We start from the raw sequence: 20532 nt of genomic DNA on the forward strand, positions 1-20532 counted from the left end.
AGGTCATGTGGGTAACTGGAGCAATGCTGCCAGCCTTAGCTTTGCAGCCCGAGCTGCTGTGCTGTGCTCAGCTGTGGCTTTGGGCCTCCCTCCCTCCCTCCCTTTCTCTAGTCTTGCTCCGCTTTTCCAAGCCTTTCAGCTGCCGCCACTTGGGTGCACGGATTGCATGCAGGAAGAGGAGCCCTGTGTTGCTGGGATGCATGTGCCTGGCATGGCAATGAGGAGTGAGGCTGGTGCTGGGGTGTGGTGGCTCTGCCTGGGATGTGCTGGGCACTGACAGGCTGTGCCAGAGCACGCACTGCAGGCACTGTCCCATGGGCTCCTGCAGAAGGGGAGGTGGAGTCCCATATGGCTGCAACTGCCACCTTCCAAGCATTTTCCCTGAAAGCTGGTTCTCCTGCAAAGCTGGCTCACTTCTGCCTCTGCTACGGGATAGACCAGGGAGTATGGTGGTGTTAAACTCCAAGCAAAAAAGCCAGGAGCTCCTTTCTCAAAGCAGCTCTGCAAGGGATGGGAGGACGTCTGCCTTTCCAGGTGAGCACACTCTGCCTCCAGCCGCCGCAGCCCGAGTGCCCTGCTCAGCAGCTGGCACTCATCAACACAGAGGCTTGTCCCCAATTGCCCCCAGCAGTGCCAGCCACGGGGTCTCCAGGAACTGCAAGGTTGTGGGCACTGACGCAGAAAATCCTTTGCAGAAGCCTAGGATTGGATGGCAGGTGTGGCTCTACGGGGAGATACTTGAAACCAGCACGTAGCCAAAGGCAAGAGGAGGCAGGGGAGACAATAGCTGATGTTGTGGGATTTTTTTTTTTTTTTTCTTTCTAGAGGAGAAATAAATTAGAGCCAACTTACTAGTACAGTGCTAGCACTGAAAAAATGAACTCCAGTAAACTGCAAAGTGGTGAGGTTGGGACCACAGTGGTGGGCTCCTGGTCTGGTTTTCCCATACCTGCCTGACCTCTGCTGCACCCACCATAGGCTGGCAGCAGCACCAGCCCTCTCAACTCTCACTGAATTTCTGAACGTAACAGCCTCATTAGCAGGAGAGGTTTCCCCAAGATAAGTTACTGCTGCTGTTAGAAGGGCAATTATCTTTCTTTTCTGCTATCACACGTGTAGGCATTGAAGTTGCTGCTCTTACGCTGTGTCATGGCTGAGCTCTTGTGCACAGGATGGTACCGCCAGGAGAAAGAAGTTAAATAATAGCAAGGATGTTTTTTGGAAAGAAAAAGAGATTTTTTTTTTCATTATGGGTTTGTTCCCTCTTGGTTGTCTCACTGGGTCAGAGCAGCTGTGCCCATGCAGAGTGATGCCAGCCCCTGCCTCCCCTTCCTGGCACCTACCTGCACTTGGCTTGGTTGGGATGGTGGCTATGAGTGTCTTTTATGGAAGACAGAGGAGCTCTTCTGTGTGTCACACTCCTACTCTGCCTGTGCCTCTGCCTCCTCCTGGTGTCACCCTTTGCCCAGGGCTTCAACACCCCAGGGCTCCTCAGAATAATCCAATGGGATTGTTCACTGTGCAACAGGTCTGCAGTAACAGACAGTGCCAGAAGTGTCTCCTAGGAGTGAAAATCTGCAGCCTGAGACTTGTAGAAAATATTTCTTCGAAATTCAAGCTTATTTGGTCATCAGTCATTTGACCTAACAAAACCCTTTGGCACTCCCTGAGGCATGGGGAAAGCTCCCAGAACACACATAGGGGATGTTTGCAGCTGGATGTTGTAATAACTTAGTAGTGAGTGGTTGGGATAAGTCATATTTTATAAAATCAGCCAGGAAAAAAGATTGGTGATTAATTCTTTTTAATAAACAATGGTGAGCAGTGTGTCTTGGTTTGAGCCAGACTGACTTTTACAGTGATTCATGGATTTTTCCACAGGAAAAATCACCTTTATGGGGATTGCTGGTGTGCGAGGTGCCTGCTTGGCTTCATGAGTAATTCCCCCCCACTCTGAAAGCACCGGGGTGTGGAAAAACGATGAACTTCTCTGCGGGAGCTGAGAGGGAGGAAGGGTGTGCTTGGCTCTGCCGCTGCAGCCAATGACTGTGTCCTTTCGAAGAGCATCGCAGGACGTGGGAGAGTGGGAATTTCACTGCCAGAAATGCTGAAGGACGTGAATCTCAGGGAAAAAAATGTGCGGAGCTCAGATGTCTGTGCGTGCTGTACTAGGCTGCCTAAGAGAGGTCAGCTGGGACCAGCCGGTGCTCCTCTTTTGCAACGTGCTGCAGCACTCCTCCGACAAGGCAAACGCCCAAGGAGGAGCGTGTCCCAGCATCGTTCATTCCTGGTTAATTTGGTTTTCCTTTATTTCCAGCCCCTCGTGCTGGAAGCTGGCCAGCCTCCGTGGTCCGTCGTGCCGCTGGCATTCACGGGTTTGGGGCGGGAGCGTGCACAGGGGGCGGCAGCGTGCGGCTGGAGGTGTAGTGAGCGTCTGCGTGATGCTGCTTTTTAAAAAAACAGCCGAGGTGGGATGGGGAAATGCCGGGCGAGGCACTAGTCATAGGTGTGAGCAGTGCCTGTGCCTGGGAGGCAGCACTGGGGGCGGCGGTGGCCCTTGCTGCGGCATTAGGGTTGTTTTTTAGTCTGGAGATGAAAGCAAGAAAAAGCTGTAGTTCTGCTGAGACTAAACTTGAAGCTTAATTTGGTTTCTTGATCGGGGTTTTTTTTTACTGTTCTTGGTGAAAAATACAAGTATTTGGCCAAAACTTTGAGTTTCACAGCAAGGAAAAGGAAAGGTGGCACAATGGCGGGAGAGGTTTGTGTACAAATGTAGCTGGGAAGGAGTAAGAAATAGCCTGGAGATTGGTCCAGCATCAGGAAGCAACAGGCAGGCTGACACTCCCCTCGTTGCAGTAACACCCCATGGCAGTGTGGCCCTGCCCACCAAATATCCACCCTGATCCCCTGTCCCCAGAGCATCACAGGGGCTGCATTCCCAGGCCAGCGTGCCGCTTCCTCCTCGCCCTCCCTCAGCCCTCCCTCCACCCTGGTGCCAATCCCGCATTCATTACGATGCCCATGTACTTCTCTAAGCCCAATATAACTTTGAATTACTGCTCATCTATTCCTCTTGACATCCTCATGCCCATAACTAGGAAGCCTGCATTACCCGTTTGCACATCTGTCAAGCTGCGTGTTCCTCGGCCATTTCCAGAGATACATAAAATTGCCCGTGGTTATGACATTATTGACAACCTGCCCCATCTCCTTCCCCCTCCCCGAGCCCAAATGGCTGCCTCGCTTTATGAGGATTGATATTTGGGCAGTAAATATTTTAGAGCCTCATCTGATGAGTGTGTCTGTGTGGGTGAATACATTTGTGGCTGAGGACAGATGTTGCAGCTATCTTCATTGGAAATGCAGGGCCTTGTCTTTCTCCCCCCTGCCTTTGCAGCATCTCTGTCATCTCTCTCCAGCCCCTCAGTGCTGCCTGTTCCCAGTGAGAAGAAGGGAAATTGTAGGGAAAAGCCAAGCAGAGGTTGCCAGGAAGGACTAGAGCTGGCAGAGCTTTGTGAAGGGTGTTTGGCACCAATGGACATTGCTGCAGCATCCTGCTGCTGGGTTCCCCATGTCCCCCAGTAGTAGGATTGAATTTCTATGGCAAGGTGTTTTCCTTCCCTGAACCCAGGGAAACCACCAATTCCTGCTGTGCTGGACAAGTAGCTTTTGAAAAAAAAGACGAGAAGCATCAACTTGTCTGTGGTTTCCAAAGGATGTATTTTGACTCCTGTTCTGAAAAGCTGCTTTATCTCCCAAAGTTTCAAAATGCACTCCAGTAAATGCCTCTGAAGAGGAAACAACTTGGGAACAGCGCAGCCTGGGTGATCTGAACCATTTTTTTATCTTGCTGAGAAAAGCAAAGGAGCCCATTTTCAGTTCCTCAAAATGATTTGCTCTCTTTCCCTTCAATCAGCAAAACAAAGAGTGTTGCCTGATTCCTAGGGAAGAGAAAAAGAAGACTCAGCTCCTGCAGGGTGAGCTGGGGCTGAGCTAGGCTGAGATTTCGGGTGCTTTCTTTGGGCTGGATCTAAGCTGTGGGTACCAGGATTCTGGGAGCTTTTAGCGTATGTCTGCACTCTGACTGTCTGGGAGTTTTGTTTGTGTTACCAAGCAGAGTTGTCCTTGCATCCAGATCCAAACCTGAGATGGGACTCTGGTCTCTTCCCTGCAGGGAGGAGAACTGCATGAGTCTCTGGCATGAGCCCTCTCCCCACACAGAGTGGTTGGAGCACATGCAAGACAAGTCAGCTGTGCTCTGTGATTTCTTTTTGCCATTTTTCTGCTTGTTTTTCTCTTTGAGCCTGGAGCAAGTGCCTCGAAATGTGTGAAAAACCAGCTGCCTGGGGGGCAGTGTTGCAACCATTCCATAGAAATCCCTTGGGGACTTTGTCTCGAGAGCAGGAGCTTCGTGGCTCTGCAGTGGGTGCTGCCAGCCAGGGTGAGGTGATGTGCCCCCGCTGACACATCACCCAGCGCCAGCTGTTCGTGGGGTGTGGGTGTCCCTTTCCCCACCCTCTTGGCTTGCCAATAGGGAGCGATGTGTTTAGGGGAAGGAAGTAGGATGGAATGTTTCTCGTTGCTGCTACTTGAGGTTTGAAGCAGTTGCGTAGTGCCCAAGGGGGTACGTGGATTTCCAGGGGTGCCCCGTGGGTCTTCTTGGTGGCCACTGTGCTGGTGAGTGCAGGTGGCTGCTCGTACCATGGAGTCCACTGTACCTCTTATATCCAATTTGCTCATTCAAGAAGAGATCTGTGTTATCAAGGAGCTGTACAGGATGGCTTTGCAAAGGTGTGGGAGAGTAGGAGGTGTCCAGCTCCAGTTACAAGGACTTGGTGTCTCCATCTCCAAAAAACCTGGCTGCAGGAGCCACGTGCCAGGGGGAGGGGTTCAGTGGCCTCGTTGACTCGCCGATGAAGGATGCTGCCCTGACCCTGGCCAGTCTGCTCTTTTACAGCACTGTAGTATCTATTTATTTATGATTTCTGTGGGTGGTGTTTTGGATGATCTATTGAGCCAGAGTGAGATATTTTGAGGCACAGTGAGATATTTTAAAAACATCTCATCACTCTGGAAATATCCATGGTGCGATAGCTGCATATTAGTCATTCGGAAAGGGAGTGATTTCAATGAAATAAAAAACATTTCATCTTGTCAGAGCATTTTCACTCACTGTCTGCTAGGCAGCTCTTGTCAGTCTCCAGTCTCTGTGGCTGGTTTTACTCTTCTGAGGCAGTGCCTTTTTATTTTCTAACAAGAAATAAAATAAAACCTATAATGGATATTGGTAGCTCTGAACTCATCAATTATCAGTAAGAAAGAGCCTCTAAAAAGATGGAATAGACCCTCTTTGCACTGGATTATTTCCAGTGAGATTATTTCTCTCAGGAACTGTCTGCATTTGGAAGGGGAAACCTCCTCCAGGTATTGGGCCTTGAACAAAAGCCCCTGCCCTCCAAGGTGATTTATCCCCCTGAGAAGTGAGAGTAACTCCAAAACTCTTGTACACCAGCTGGAGATTGGAATTAGGCTCATGGAGAGCAGAAGGAGAGATGGTTTTCTCCTAGGAGGAAGAAAAAAAAAACTGTTAGAAAACACAAATGATGAGGCCTCGTCCTGCAAGGGAAAACAGCACAAAGCCGTTCAGCAAATGAAAAGCCAAATGAGCTGTGAAAACCCACCACCACGGTAGGAGAGATTTTCACTCAGAGGAAATCTGCCATACATCACCTAATATTCAGCTTTGCACTGCCATTTGGGAAAACGTTCATCATGTTCCACTGGTCTCTGCTCCGCTTTATGTGTATCTATAGCTGGGGTTTCTGCAGCACAGCCCACGCGCCCTGGGGAGGAGGCATTCGGCCGAGATGCTCCCTGTACTTTGATCGTCCTCCATAATCAGGCAAAGAGTAATTGCACTGTGGTTGTGCTGTGAGTACTGCACGCTGGTGCTTCGAGGGATGCAACTGCCATTTCCTCATGCAGCCAGTAGATAACTGCTTCAATGGCTCAAAACAGTCCCTCTGTGGGTAAATCTTTGGGTGGTGCTGATATCCCGAGTTTTCTCAGGGTACGGGGTGCTACGATCCTAGATCGTGATCACAGAACTACAGAATAATCTGGGTTGGAAGGGACCTCAGAGCTCATCCAGTCCCAACCCCCTGCTTTGGGCAGGGACACCTTCCACGAGACCAGGATGCTCAGAGCTCCATCCAGCCTGGCTTGAACACTTCCAGGGATAGGGCATCCATAGCTTCTCTGGGCAACCTGTGCCGGTGCCTCACTTTCCTCAAGCACATCTAAGGGCACCTCCCTGGTGGGAATGGGCTTGCACATACCTGTTTTGGGGGGGATGTTTCTCTGCTGCTGTGGCTCCCCCTTGGCCATCTCCTTTGAGTTTGTGAGTCTTAGCCGGGTTTTCTTTGCACCTACTGCCAGTGCTGAGCTCTGGCTGCATCCCTCTGCATGCCCACCCCTCTCACAGTCACTGCAGCTGGAGAAACTCCAGCCAGGGCTTTAAAATTAACTTAAAAGCAGGAGAGGGCAGGGGGGAAGCAGCCCTGGGTCCCCCTGGAAGGGTGCTAATGGTATCTCCACGTTTAGTGAGCCCTGGTGCCTTGGAGCCTTCTCCCCAGCTCCCCCAGGACAAAAGGGGCATCCTTCCCCACAAATGCAGGAATTGCCAGGATCAGGGTGGTGACTGCCCTGGAACAAGTGCCCATAATCCCACCTTGCTAAAATCTGGGCTTGGCAGTGGTGACTTGTAAACTTTACAATTGTTGCCTTTTATTCCTGGCCAAATCAAATGAAAATGGCCAACCAGAGCTGTTTCTTTCCACTAACCTTTTCCTTTTCGTGTCCACGCTTGACCCAAAATAATATTCTTTTGGTTTGCACTTGGTGCTCCCTTGCTGGACACTAATTCAGTTAGTTCAGTTAATTAATGAACACAGGCTGACCTCTTGCATTTCTTAGCCGGGGGTGGGACTTTTCACCCACATGGTGAATCCTGTGCTCTCTTGCCCTTTGGTGTGGCATCCTCTGTGTCCCTTTGCTAGTGGGGAGCATGTCCTCGTCCCGTGCCCCTGAGTCAGCACTATGCTGCTGGCATGCTATTTCAGCTTGGGGAAAAAAAAGAAGAAAGTTTCAGTATTTAAAGTATTTAAGCAGATGGGAAGCCACAAACTGCAGTCGGTGGAAGGAGCGTGTTTCATGACTAACAAAATATGCCAGGTAGGCCGTTCCACTTGAGATATTTTCAGGAATGTAATCACTTTCACACATCTTCATAAATTTGCCAAAGTGTTAGTTTTCCCCCATATGGATCGGGGAGGATGCAGCATGTCATGACTGTTGCATGCATCTTGAATGCTGTGTCTTCATGGTGGATTTTTTTTTTTTCCCCTTTATTCCCCCCATCCAGGATGTAATTGCAATAAAAGTTTGATTCACTCCTCCCCATAATTACTGTGGGCAGAGGGTCATCCTTGAACATTTCGGTGAGGGAGCTCCTTGGACAAGGCAGGGCAAAGGACGCAGAATTAAATCCCTAATGATTCCTCCTAAAAAGGATTGGGTTTGGGCTGGAGTGGTGCCAGGGATGCTGTCCCCAGTGGGATACCAGCAGGTGAAAAAGGGATGCTCTAAGGGAGCCCCAAAGACTGTATCCTTCCCATTGAGCTCCTCTGAATAGATGCTCCAGCATCGCACTGGGGTAAACAAATGCAAAATATTTTGAAGTCATTCAGTCTCGGCCTTGAATTCCTTCTTTTCTTTCTGGTATCATGGCAAAATTAAATAAAAGCACCAGTTTTCTGCATGTTATTGATCTTTCACTCAAAATCTGGGCCCTTTTCCAGGAAAAATGAGTCCTTTTGTGAACAAAGAGACAGGCACCTTCCCAAAAAAAGGCAGCTTTCAAATCTAATGTTCTGTGTGTTTGAAATTTCATGTTTCTGATAGGAAAATATCAATTTCACTCAAATTTGCAGAGAAGTGATGTGGTGGGGAGGGGAGGGGGGAAGATGGTCCTGAATGGATTGATGAGCACTTGAAGGCCAGATTGCCAGAGGGATTTAAAAGCAAAAGGAAAAGCAACCTTGTCACTAATTCTGAGCAGCTTGTGTTTGAATCCAGAGCCAGGCTGTTGGGCTGGAGCTGGCCCTGCTGTCCTTGTCCCCCGGGGACCTGGAGCCTTCATTGTACACCATGCATGTGGCAGGAGGGCTTAGCCCATCTCTCCTGACCAAATCTCAATCTCAGTGGTTTATACACTTTTTTTTTTTTAAACATTGCTGCTGGAGCCAGATTTTGAACTGGTGTGTGTTGGTCTGTTACCTTGGTTGGGTGCCCCACTGAGAACTGCCTGCCAGTGTCTTAGACAAGCTGGGCTTTGCCAGCAGTGTTTTACAGGTTAATTTGTCAAATCTCTGTAGCTCGATTATTTGTTGGTGCAGCCCTTGGGAATTGCTTGGGAGGAGATGTGTTACTATGCTCCCTTGGACTGTGCTACCACATGGATGCTCAGCTGTTGGGCAGGCTGCCGAGCTGGTTACCCTAAATACGTGTTCATAGCTCAGCCCATCACTATGACACCCCCATTATAATGAAGGGGGCTGTGTTCACCTTCAGTCCTGCTGCTGCATCCTTTGATAGCAAGTGAATTGGTTTTATTCATATTTTCTCCCTGGGACAGCAGTGATGCTCCATCCTTGCTGTAATGCAGAGGTAATGGAGGCAGCGCTGGCTCAAGGGCATTGTTCTCAGGGCTGTCCCTCACAGAAACATGGAATGGTTTGTGTTGGAAGGACCTTAAAGATCATCTCTTTTCACTCGCCCTACCATGGACAGGGACACCTTCCACTAGACTTGGTTGCTCAGGGCCCCATCCAACCTGGCAGCCTGCTCCTTCTCAGCTGCTACATGAAAAGTTTACTTGGTGCTTGAGCCAAGAAATTCCCCCCCCCCCCCCCGCCCCAATGGGATTGCTCCCGGGGCTTTGCTCCCTGGCTGCGTGTGTAAGCTTGCTTATCTTTGGAAAGGCACGGCGGCACTGACAAGTGGTGCAGGAGATGGGGGCAGTAGGTGGATCGTTTTTAGCAGCGCGCACGCACGGAGCAGACAGCTTGGGCATGTTCCAAAACACTTCCCACGCCCCCAGGCTGAATTTTAAGAAGCTGGGGCATCTGCACGTTCAAAACGCTCCAGGGTGGGGGGTGGGGGGGAAGAAGGAAAAAAATCCCCAAGGCAGGCAGAGCAGCCAGCGCGTGGAAGGGGCAGGCAGCACCCAAAGGCTGATGTCGTGCTGCAGAAGGGAGTTTGTTGCAAAGGCTGAGCAGCTCCAAGCCGCTCTCTGGAGGGGCAGAGCACAGGTGAGCGTGGAGCCTCGTGGTGCTGACTTGCCTTGCGGCTGCTTGCAGGCTGATCTCGCTCTTGGTTGAGTGGGGGGAATGGGAAGAGGAGCTTGAGTTACCCAGGAATGGTGCCCGGGTGAGTCCCTGTTCCTCCTGTCCATCTGGGGTGGTGCAGCCTCTGAGGAGCTCCCAACCTTTGGGGTCCCCAGAGCCATGCAGTAAGATGGGGGTTAGTGGGGGGATAGATCTGTCTTCCTTATGGTGATGGGAATGTGCTCATCCTACCTTCAGTGTTTCCAGGGGCTGCCTGGGATCCTGCCCATTAATAGCAGGAGGTGCCCCACTGATTTCTTTCTCTGGGGCAGCCCTGGAACGCAGGACCAGCTTCATCCCCTTCTGCAGCTCCTGGGGAAGCTGAAAAAAGCAGGCAGTGAACAGGGATTGATGCTGGGAACATGCAAGCCCTGAGCTTGTGCTGGATGGCTGAAGGCTATTTCAGCCCTACCCTGGGCTCCCTGGGGCAGGGTGAGATATCCAGCCCAAGAGGGGAACCTGTGGAGGACAGCCTATGTGTACAGTCCAGCAAAATCTTAGATCCTCTGGAATGATGATCCGGTGTTCATTTCTGAGTCCTGGTATAGCTTTGGATAAGTAGCTTCGGGCTGTGAAGGTTGGGAGGTTTCGGTGCTGGGTGCCCAGCTTACATGCTGAAAGTAGCCCCGGCTCTTGCTGTTGCTGCTCCCTCGAGATCCAAGGTCTCTGCTCCTGGTGACATGGGCCCTTGGAGGTCTTGCACTGGAGCATCAGGAAGGAATGAGCATAAATCTGGAGAGCCTGAGCTGCCTTCCGCATTCCTCTGATTACTGAGTCGGTCTGTGCTCTGCGATACAAGGATGGGGAACGTGCCCATCTGCATTGAGAGCTGCTGGAGAGGAGGATGCTGGCATGACATCCTGGCAGCCTGAAGCCATCCTTGCAGGGTATCTGGGTTCTGATGGCTCCCTCCCATCTCACTGGGCCAGGCACCGGGGGATGCTCCTCCCGGCGTGTCACGTGCCAGAGGGGCATCGCCCCAGCACTCCGCTGTGCTGCCTCCCGTGCTGCTCAGCACACGGTCACCCTGGCACTGGGCATCTTGCACTGCACCCTTCTGCTCTAACAAAGCTGGTGGCTTATTTAAATGTGACTCTTGCCTGGTGGCAGCAGCTGGCAGCGAGGAGACTGGGAAACTCGTGAGGAGGAAAAAGTAGAGAAGTCCAGGCGTGGAGAGCTAAATGTCTCCAAGCTCAGAGCTTTTTTCCTTTCATTTTGGGAAGAGAAGACTTCTTGGGAAGCCTCTGCTTCCTAGGCGTCCTTCCAGAAGATGCCGAAGCAGACTCTAAATTATGCACTTTGTAAGTCTCTTGGTACCAGCAGAAGTAGTGCACCCCACTGTGTCCTCATCCACCTGGTAGCCTCGCAGCAAGGAGTGTCCTCTTGGCAATGGATAAGTTTCTGGGGTCCTTCTGTCCCTTATCCCTTGGGTGGGCAGGGCTACCTTTGCACCTCTGGCCCCCAAGGGAGGAGAACAAAGCTCTCCTAGCTGTGGTGCTAAACACAAGATGCTCTGCTGTGTGCCCCGGGGCGAGGAGGAGGAGGGGGAGGAGGAAGGCAGAGAGGGATGGGGATAAACCCAGGGGGTTTCTGCTAATTAGCGGTGTAACTAGCCATGGCACAGCCTGGCTCCTGGCAGATAATTACCTTGCTGGGTGCAGGGAAGGGAGCAGAAAGACTCGCTGTCCACAGGGACTTTAAAACCTCCCCATTCTTGAACTCATTTGGGAAAGGCAACTCAAAAAGAGTAACATGGATATATATTTTAACAGAGCTATTTCTGCCAGGCAGGCAGGCCAATTTGTTACTGAGGTGACACATTTGGTTTTAACTAAAAGAATCAAGGGTTTTTTGGCTTTTTTTCCTTTTTCAGTCCTTAGGGCAGGGGGTGGCTAAGCCATGGGAAAACTGGGGGGGCTGCATGGCATCAGGCTGGTGGTTCTGGCTTCCTCGCAGATGAGCATTTCTAAGTTCATGGGTGTTTCAGAGAGCAGGGGGAGAAAACTAAATCTGGGAAAGATCCCAGTCTGCTCATTGCAGCTCAGTAAGATTTCCACGGAGCCAGGGTATCCTGCCATCCCTGTGCTACCGTGGCTGTACAGACGCTGCCTAAGGGCTGCCGGGAGTCCTGGCCACAAGGCTGGCTGCTCTGCCGCGCTGGGGACGGCCCCCAGCAGCTTCCTCGCAGGTCCCCGCCGGGAGTGCCGGGGCTTTGCCGGGCAGTGCTGTCCCTTGTGTGCTTCTTGTGTCTGACGGGTGGGATCGCTGCCGGCCAAGAAGCATCTGTGCTCTCCTTACGCCTCACACTGGGGCCAGGGACCTCATTAGCTGCCTCCCTATCCTCTTTCCTCTGTTTATCTCCAGTTTTTCAAATGTTTGCCGGGTTCCCTCTTTTTTTTTAAAAAAAATTTATTTTCTTTTTTTGGCTTGAAGGGAGAAGTGACTGTATGAGTCACGAAGTGCCCTGACAGCTCCCTGTGCACCCTGCCAGGCTCTACCGAAATCGTGGCTGAGGGGGGAGGGCTGCAGTGACTGCCGCCCGCACAGGTCCCGTCAGGGGGCACGGGGTGGGGAGTGGGGAACAGGCATCCCAGCCTTTTGCCCCCCATCACCCAATGTCTGGTTCTCCTTGGGAGAATGGGGGCACGTCATGACACAGGTTGGCAGGAGGGCAGCAGGGTGGGAACAGCTTGGGATCAAAGCCCGGTGTAACCCTGCCTCTCTGCATTGGCTGTAGTGAATTTGGGGCTGTGCTGAGAGCTGGGGGAAAGGCTCTTGGCCATGTGCATGTGCGTCGTATGGAAAAAGACTGACGGAGATGACAGGATTGTCAGGCCAGTGGGCTTGTCCCCATTCCAGTGCACCCAGGATGTCTACTTCCACACAGAGTAAGGTCCCTGGGTGGTGCTCCCCTGCTGAAGGAGCACTGCCACTTGGTACCACAGACCAGCAGGGTGCAGGAGATGGTGGTTCCTCCTCCACCTCCTTGGTCAGGGCTGCAAGTGCCAAACTGCCTCTCTCCAGCTGCCAGCCCTGCCTTGGCAATCTCAGTCCCCCTTCCTCCACACCCCATCTCCCTTTGGAAAACCAGCAGTAACTCTTAGTCAGTGCTGTCTCATGGATCATTACTTTAGAAATCCCAGGGAGAAGGGTGCTTGCTCACAGTCCCGTGTGGCCACTGTGATCCTGTGCAGCCCATCGCCACCTTGGCACTGCTCACTGAGAGGGCAGGGCCATCCCAGCCTCTTCCTTGCCGCTCTAGGATACTCCCAGCATCTTGCTTGTGCTTTTAATAGCTCGAGCCCGTGCTTTCTAGCAGGCTCACCAGCTGACCTGGATATGGCCACGCTGCGTCTGGGCTGAGCTCCCCTGCTCCCTCCTCGTGTTGGGGTGGGCCGGCTTGTTGGTGCCAAGGAGGGGGCCTGTTGCACCCCAGGTTCTTCCTGCAAAGACAGCAGCATCTGTCATCCTGCCCACTCCTGCATCGAGCATTTCCAGTTCAGGCTGGGTAACAGGGATTGCTGCCAGCATGTGCCTCTGGATCTCTGCTCTGTGGGGGTCCCTTCTCTTTAGCAGGCGCTTTTTGTCCCAGATGCTGTTCTACAGAGAGGAAACAGGGACAAATTAGCATCCCTGGCATTTCTGGCTTTCCTCCCCTCCTTGCCTGCCTTCCTCCCCTCCCTTCTCTTTTTAAAGAGATTCAGGTCATGCCTGGAATTAGGGCTCCCTGAACTGCAGTGAAACAGCGTTTAAACTCCTTACCATTGATTTAGATGGAGTGGTTGGGGTTTGGTTTGTCCCCCACCCCTGCCCTCAGCTTCAGATGGGTGTTCACAGCACAGCACATTACTCTTTCTTTCATGGCCTTTGCCACTGTGGGCTACTCTCTTCCGTGCATGGGTGGGTCTGGGGGGCTGCTCCCCACTTTGCACCCTGCTAGCAACGAGATGCTTTTGACACAGAGACCTTGCAGGAAGGCATTTTATTTAGCCATCTTCGTTTATCGCGGCGCTCCGGCTGGGATTAGACACAGATAAGACAATCAATAAATCCTCCCCTTGGCTGAGATGTGCCGTGAATTTTTCAGGGAAGGGTAGTGAAAGGAGGGCACCCATTCAAAGGCAGCACGATTGGCTGGAGGTGAGGGAGAGGACAGCCAGTGCTGTGAGATGGTGGTACAGAACGGACCCTGCCACGATCCCACTGCCTGTTTGTAAGAAGGCGTCTGTATGTGGTAGAGGAGAGAAGAAGCCCTGTGCTGCCGCTGCGGCTGGTGTGACTGTGCTGCTGGAGAAAGTAGGTCAGGCTGTGCTGCAGAGCCTGGCACGAGCCCCCAGCACAGCGGGGCACCCACCTCTCCCCAAGCACCCCCTCAGCTGCTCTGCTCACAGCCAGGCATAGCCACCCCATGTCAAAGGAAGCCACGGGGCTGGGTTGGCATCAGCTCCTTTCTCTTGCGCCTGGGCTCTTTGCCTCTGTCCAGTGGTGGCTCGGGGTGAGGGCGGCAGTGTGGGATCCGTGCAAGGGGAGAGGCAGAGCTGGAGGGAGGACAGAGTGGGAGGGGATGCTGTGCTGCATCTCCCCTGTCTGCCTCCTGCCTGCATCCCTCAGCTGGCCTCCTGGCTCAAGTGTGGATTTGGAGGAAGGAGACATGCCCTAAGATGCAACTCCAGCATCAGGAGGGAGCAGCCTCTTCTCCATCTCCCCAGAATTTTGGGGTCTCCCATTAGCTGGGGGTGGGCAAAGCTCAGGGACGGCATGACCCTCCTCTTTCTGAGAGTGCTTTCTGCATCGTCAGGGAGATTTGGGGAGGAAGAAAAATGGTTAAAGGCAGAGTTTAACACCTAAATCTGCAGGGTTTTTGTGTGCCTCACAGGGCTCTCAAAGCCTCCCTCAGAGAGGAAGAGGGGACAGGACAGAATGAATGATGGGGATCCTGTGGGTAGGGCTCAGGTGGGGCTGGAGGATGTCCCAGCTTGGCTCAGGAGGATGGCTCAGGTTATCACCACTTCCAGGAAGGTTTCTTGGCTGCTGGGGACAGGGGAAAATTAAGATGTTCTTCCAAGACAGAGATGTTCCAATTGCAAATCTGGAGCACTGCCCTGGCGCAGCACTTTGCTGTAGCTGTAGGAACCTGTTGTGAGATGGAAGGAAACTTTGGAATGGCCCTTGCCACAGAACATGGCTGGGCTTCTGCTCCTGGCCACGCTGTGGGGAGGGATGCTGTGGGACTGGATCACAGATACAGGAGCATGGCTTGCTGCAGCCAGGGCATGGGACTGCCAGGCTCAGAGAGGTGACGACCCCACGCTGACATGGCTCTGGTGGCATCAGGACCACGACCCAGCCTGTAGAGGTGGGCAGGGACACTGTGTCCTCCAGCAAGGACCTGGTCTGATCCAAGAGGGCTGGTGGTGAAGACGCAGCGAGCCAAGCAGGGAAAAAATTGAGTGCGTACATCACAGGCAGGTCTGGGCTTTATTGATTTTCAATGAAAGGCTGTGTCATGAATTTTTCTCTCCCACTGTATTTGCTGCAAAGTTGCATCTCATCTCGAAGCTAACCACTAACTAGAGAGCTCATTTTTCCCCCTCAGGAGATGCTCTGGGGGGAGGCAGGTTTGCACGTGGTCTTTTTAAGTGTGTGATGGATGCAGCAGCTTTACTAATCCAACACCAGAAGAGAAAGCCGGTATTAGCAGCAGAAAATGTTATGTCCAGCACTTCAAGTGACTTACCGTGAAGGGGTTGCATGTGTGATGCATCTTATTTGATGGGCTGCTCCAGGATCCATCTGGGAATGTTGTCCTGCTGCCCCCAAGAAGGACAGGACATCAGCTGAATGCTGTCACTGTGTTTGCTGGTTTGCCTTTCCTTCCAACAAGGGGAAGACTCTAAAAGAGAGGGAACATAGTCCCTATGGCAAAACCCTTTTGGAAGCTGCTGAGACATCCTGTTGCATCCTGCTTTTAAACTGGTGTTCAGAATTTGGAGCATCTCTTTAATCTTGAAGTCGTTGTTTTTAAACATTGAAGAACATTTGGGAGCGAGTATAGCTCAAAATGTTTTAGAAGACATTTCTCCCCATCTTCAGAAACTCTTACAGATCTTTTTTTGCCTCCTGATGAATGTGTTGAGAATCTGAGGGAAAGCATTGAAACCAGCTGAGGGTTTTAAAAACAGAAAACCAATGGAAAAAGTTGGAAAGGCTTAGGGTGGGTTTCTCTGGAAAAGAGGTAATGGAGAGGAGATGTTTGGCTAGCAGGGAGGCGATGGCAAGATGTTTTTTACCCAGTGTTGGGTAGCACTGTGCAGTGAGATGTGCAGCCACAGCAGCTCATGTCCTCACAGGGAGAGGCTGGGAAGTCTTGCAGTGTTGGGAATTTGGTTGGGAATGCCCTGGAAGGGTTAACTCTGGTGCCTGGATGTAGCTGGATGCACAGAAGCTGAAGTGGAGCAGTATGCAAATCTATCCACTTTCATAAACTGCTTAATTAGGCGAATGTTAATGAGACGTTAATTACTGTTGTGCCGGCGAATCCCACGGAACGGAGATTATGTTTCTCTTCAAACATCCAGTCTTAATTATAACTTGTGCTTAATTCCACTGTCTTGCTTGGGACGGAGCTGGGTAGGGAGGATGAGGCGCCAGCTCCCATGGCTGCCCGCCCGCAGTGCGTCTCCCATCCCTGCCCACGCTGCAGTGGTGGCTGTGGATGCGCGGGGATGGAGCTGTGGTGGTGGCTCCAGAACAGCAGTGGTGGCCTGGGGACGGTGGCTGAGAACGCCTCCCCTGCAGCCATCTCTTTGTGCTTGGGTCCAGCCTGGCAGCAAACCCTCCAGGTGCATGTTGTGAGCAGGTCAGGGTGGAAAATCTCATGCCGTGTGTAAAAGCTCCCATCCTTTTCCTTTGTGGGCTTGGGAGGTCCCTGTTGGTGCCCTGTGTGCTCCAGGGATGCCACATTGCTCAGGTCCAGAAGTGGTGGCCCCAGACTGGGGCAGGGGAGCCTCTGGGGATGTGAGCATCCAGCATGTGCCCAGTCCCCTTCTTCCTCACTTTCTGTTTCTACCTGCCTTGGCCTTCCCAGTTGGATTGCAAACGCATTCTGTTACCTGTGCTTTGCAGTTCCTATGGTTTTTATGGTGAATATTTTTAAAGTATGGCTTCAGCTTGGAGGTCAGCAAGAGGCCACTGCAGAGGTGAGCAGAGAAATGGCATCCCGTTTCCCATTTGAACAGCTATTATTATTATTTTTCTTTACATGGCTTTTATTAAAGTTCAGGATAATATAACGCTTTCAAATGAGGTGATACTGAGCCATGGAATGTGCACCCTTGGGTTTTTGGCTGGCTTTCCTCTGTGCATAGCTGGTGGCTGCTCTGGGCTAACCGGGAGGTTCCCTGGGTCGTTGCTCATTGCTGCCAGCCAGGAGGCAGACAGGACAGCATTGTAAGGCTGGCACGTGAGGCTTGGTCTCCATCAGGGCTTTTTTGGTAACCGTAGGGAAGATTTCTTCCAGTGGTCAGTCTCTTTTTCCCCAGGGAGGTGTTTGCCTTGCCGCTGCTGGTGGTGGGAGAGCCCACGGGCTCCACTCCTCCTGGCACGAGCTCAATGTCCTTCGTGTCCCCAGCAGACAGGATTTTAATCACACACTACATCTGCATGCCTCAGAGCTTGTCGCCAGAATCCTGCAGCTGAGAGCAGTGGAAATCATCATCTTGGGCTCTCTCTGATGGCCAGCAGTGTCTGGGGAAGCTGCTGCAGGGTCGGAGTCACTTTGGATTTCCATTGCGTGCCTCTGAGAGAGCATGTTGCCCCCCGAGCGATGATTCTCCACATTGGGTGTTTTCAATTACAAAGGGTGTCAGCTTAGGTTTAGTTTCCTGTGTTTCTTTTCTTCCCTCTGTTCCAACTCTGCTGTTTGATTTCCAGACAGGTTTGATATTTCCTCTTCCAGCAAGCGGGCAAGCCCCAGGGACTTTTGTGGGCGGCTGGCTCCGGCGCCACTCCTTTGATTGCAGGCAATGTCCCTCTGCGAGGGATGGGCTGGGCCCTGGGCTGGAGGACCAGGAGCAGGCAGGCTGGGGGCTGCACCCATGGCAGCACCCAAGGGGGTGGCACCACTTGGGCTCCAGCCAGTTCTGCCTGCCTCCTGCAAAAATCGTCTGAACATGAATTTTTTAATCTCCTAAAAAGCTTTTCTACCAGAAGAAATGTGTCCAGCAACCAGGGATTTTTGCCTTTTTTCTTCTCCTCTGCATTCTGCATCTCTCAGTCTTGAAGTCTCTGTTAATTAATTAAGAATTAATTCGTTGCAATTCCTTTAATTTTTAAAAATGGCAGGATCCAGCAACATACCTCCTTACAGAGCTGCCTGCTGCTCCCTCCTCCCCTCTTGCAAAGCAAATCTCGAACAAACAGAGCCCTGCTGCACAGTCAACAGCTGCGTGGGAGGCAGAGCCAGCTCTTTGCATACAATTCCAATCAAATACAGCGTGTTGGGGAAACATAGGGGACACCAAAGCCAACACGAAGGGGCCCGAGAGAGGCTATTGCCTGCTTCGAGCCCCTGCTGCTGATATCCCCCTGTGTCGGTGGCTCCTGTGCTGCTTTTTGGAGCCCAAAAATGCCATGAGCATGTGCTGGCAGGACCAGGTGCTCCAGTGCAGCCCCACTGGGTGCCAGCACCTGGGGTGGGTACCCAAGGGGAGCATCATGGGCAGAGAAGCAGAGCCCCACACCTTAAAGCCTTAAAATAAAATAAAAGGAGGAGAGAGGAGAAAGGAGGGTTTGGCTCAACAGTGTGTCCAAATTAGCCTTATTGTGCTGGGAGCTGGGCGTGGGGTAAATCCATTCCCACAGTACCATGTGTCTTTGCTGAGTGAGATGCTGGGCAATAAATTACTATTTCTCATACATTATCATGGCCTGATGGTGATGAGGCAGACAGAGGTGGTGCAAAGGTGATAAATGCAAAAATTTGAGTTAACAAAGTGTAGTTGTCTCTCCTTAGGGGGAAATGAATTCCCTTTACTGCCAGCTGTTGGGCTTGTGCAGTTGGGACCGTTCTTGCCCTTAATTTTTCTTTTTTATTAATGCCTGATAATTTGTTTCTCGTTTCCCTTCACTTGCCAGGTTGATGGCACCGTACCACTCACCTTGTCTGGATATGGGGCTTTCTCACTAGTGCTGAGTGTGTGCAAGGGGATGCTGGTGGGGGACAGAGATGCTCCTGGAGACATCAAGGCAGGGACACTGTGCAGAAGGGGATGCTCGGGGCTGTGGGAGCAAAGCCCTGCTCCACCAGGCAAGGGAGGGGAAAGCAGTTGTTCCCCAGCAATCAGCCAGAGTCAAGAAAGCAGGTCTTCAGCAGGAACCTGCAATATTAAATAGTCTTTTAATGAAAAATACATCTGCTGTGTTGAGCTGTCTTGCGGCCCAAGATGCGGGTGTGCTTTTTGGTTCCACAATGGTTGCTGCAGGACCTTTTATTTTACAATATTTGAAACAAAACTGGAATCTATTTTTAATCCTTTTCCTTTCCACCTTTCAGTCTTCTCTTGCTACTCAGCTGTTGTGCTAAAAGCTCAGTAAGGGTTTGGGAGAGGCCAAGGACCAGGCTGGGTGCCCAGCTTAGGGCAGGAGGACAACCCATTCCTGCATGGTCCCTTTGCCCAGTGATCCTGGCTGAGGCCATTCCACTCAGGGCTTTGCAAAGACAGGCAGATCTGTGACTGGCTGCCATTTAGTAGCTTTAGCTTTTCAAGGAGGGAGGATTTTTTTTTTTTTTCCCTGCCAGATTTGGGGCAGACCAGGCAGGATCTCCTCAGCCTGGATTTCAGATTGTTTTATGGCAATCCTGCCTGGAGGCAGAGGTAAAGGCTGGGTCACAATAGTTTGCTCTTTGCTAGTGCTTTTCACACTGGGATTTTTCAGCAATTCCCCAGAGAAACCAGCCATTGAAAAGCCCATCCTGCTGGTGAGGAGCAGAAGGGGCTGGTTACACGGGCTGAGGTCCTGTGCAGGGTATTTGCTGCCAAAGCCTGCTGCTTGATACATTTTAGCATCCTCAGAGATGGAGTTTGTGTGTTTGGGCAGTGCTGGCCCTGCCAGTGCCATGGGCAGCCCCCAGGAGCTGTCTTGCCTTTCCTGCCGCCACAGAGGCCCCGTTTATCCAGAGCAATGCGTGACCTTACAAAAATAACAATAAAGAAAAGGTATGTGAGAAACATCTGTGAAATAATAACAAGATCCCAGGAATGGAGCTGCTTTCATCTGGAAGCTCTTTGCTGACTGTGAGTTGTTTCTGTCCCTCGTTAGAGAGGGAGCCAGGCGGCGATGCCCGCTCAGATCTTTCTTTACTTTCAAGATCCCCCCATGGCATCCTGCAGGCCAGTGAGCCTGGCCCCTGCCAGCACATCCCTCCTGCTGCTTGCTGCTGTTCTGGTTTTTAATCCCTATAATCAGCCCCGCATCCAAGCCTGGTGGCAGTGGGAGAGCTGGGCTCATCCTGGGCTGTTGCGCTTCCCTGCCACCTTACATCCCAAGTGAGAGGTGTGGAAGGACTGGGAGCTGTGGAGTGTGGAAACCCCATGTCTGGCCTGGCTTTGTAAGACTGAGCTGCCAGCTTTGCAGCCAGTCACCTCCCAGCCAGGGTAGATGCTGCTTTATGCCAGGTCTGGTCCAGACCCCTGGGGAACACCCCAGCAGTGCAAGTGCTGGCAGGCACTGTGAGCCTTTCTAGCTGGCTGGAAAACATCCATCAAGACATCATTTCTTGGGAAAAATCTGGTTCGGCCAAGCTAAAACACTTGTGGGGACTCTGTGTTGAAACCTGAGAAGGTTTTTTGATGCTGTCACATGTGTGCAGAGGAGTGTGGACTCTCAGGGCTGGACTAGGGGAGAGCTGCAGAGCCCCAGAGCAGGTTAAAACATGAAGGGACTGCACTGGCAGGTTCTGGGAAGCAGGAAGGAGGATGGGGGACTCTGGACACGTGGAAAGCCCAGTACTGGCCATACCTTGGGCAGAGCTGGTGTTTTCAGTTGAAGCCTGTGTTGCTCTGGCCTGCTCTGCCATCTGCCTGGC

At 51.9% G+C, this 20532-nt stretch overlaps 1 protein-coding gene across 4 annotated transcripts in view; it reads left to right on the forward strand.

Moving 5' to 3' along the window:
• LINGO1 (leucine rich repeat and Ig domain containing 1) overlaps nt 1-20532 on the forward strand; it is a 154881-nt gene that overhangs the window by 17850 nt on the left and 116499 nt on the right. Inside the window, exon 1 of one of the 4 annotated variants that reach the window (XM_032700317.1) lies at nt 9253-9489. The exons of 2 other annotated variants lie outside the window; for them this stretch is intronic. The gene's annotated coding sequence lies outside the window, so the exon portion shown is untranslated. Of the gene's footprint in view, nt 1-9252; nt 9490-20532 lie in introns of those variants that run through there. One more of the 4 variants, XM_032700315.1, reaches the window with a different exon arrangement.

Source organism: Chiroxiphia lanceolata, chromosome 12 (assembly GCF_009829145.1).
Source record: "Chiroxiphia lanceolata isolate bChiLan1 chromosome 12, bChiLan1.pri, whole genome shotgun sequence".
Taxonomy (NCBI): domain Eukaryota; kingdom Metazoa; phylum Chordata; class Aves; order Passeriformes; family Pipridae; genus Chiroxiphia; species Chiroxiphia lanceolata.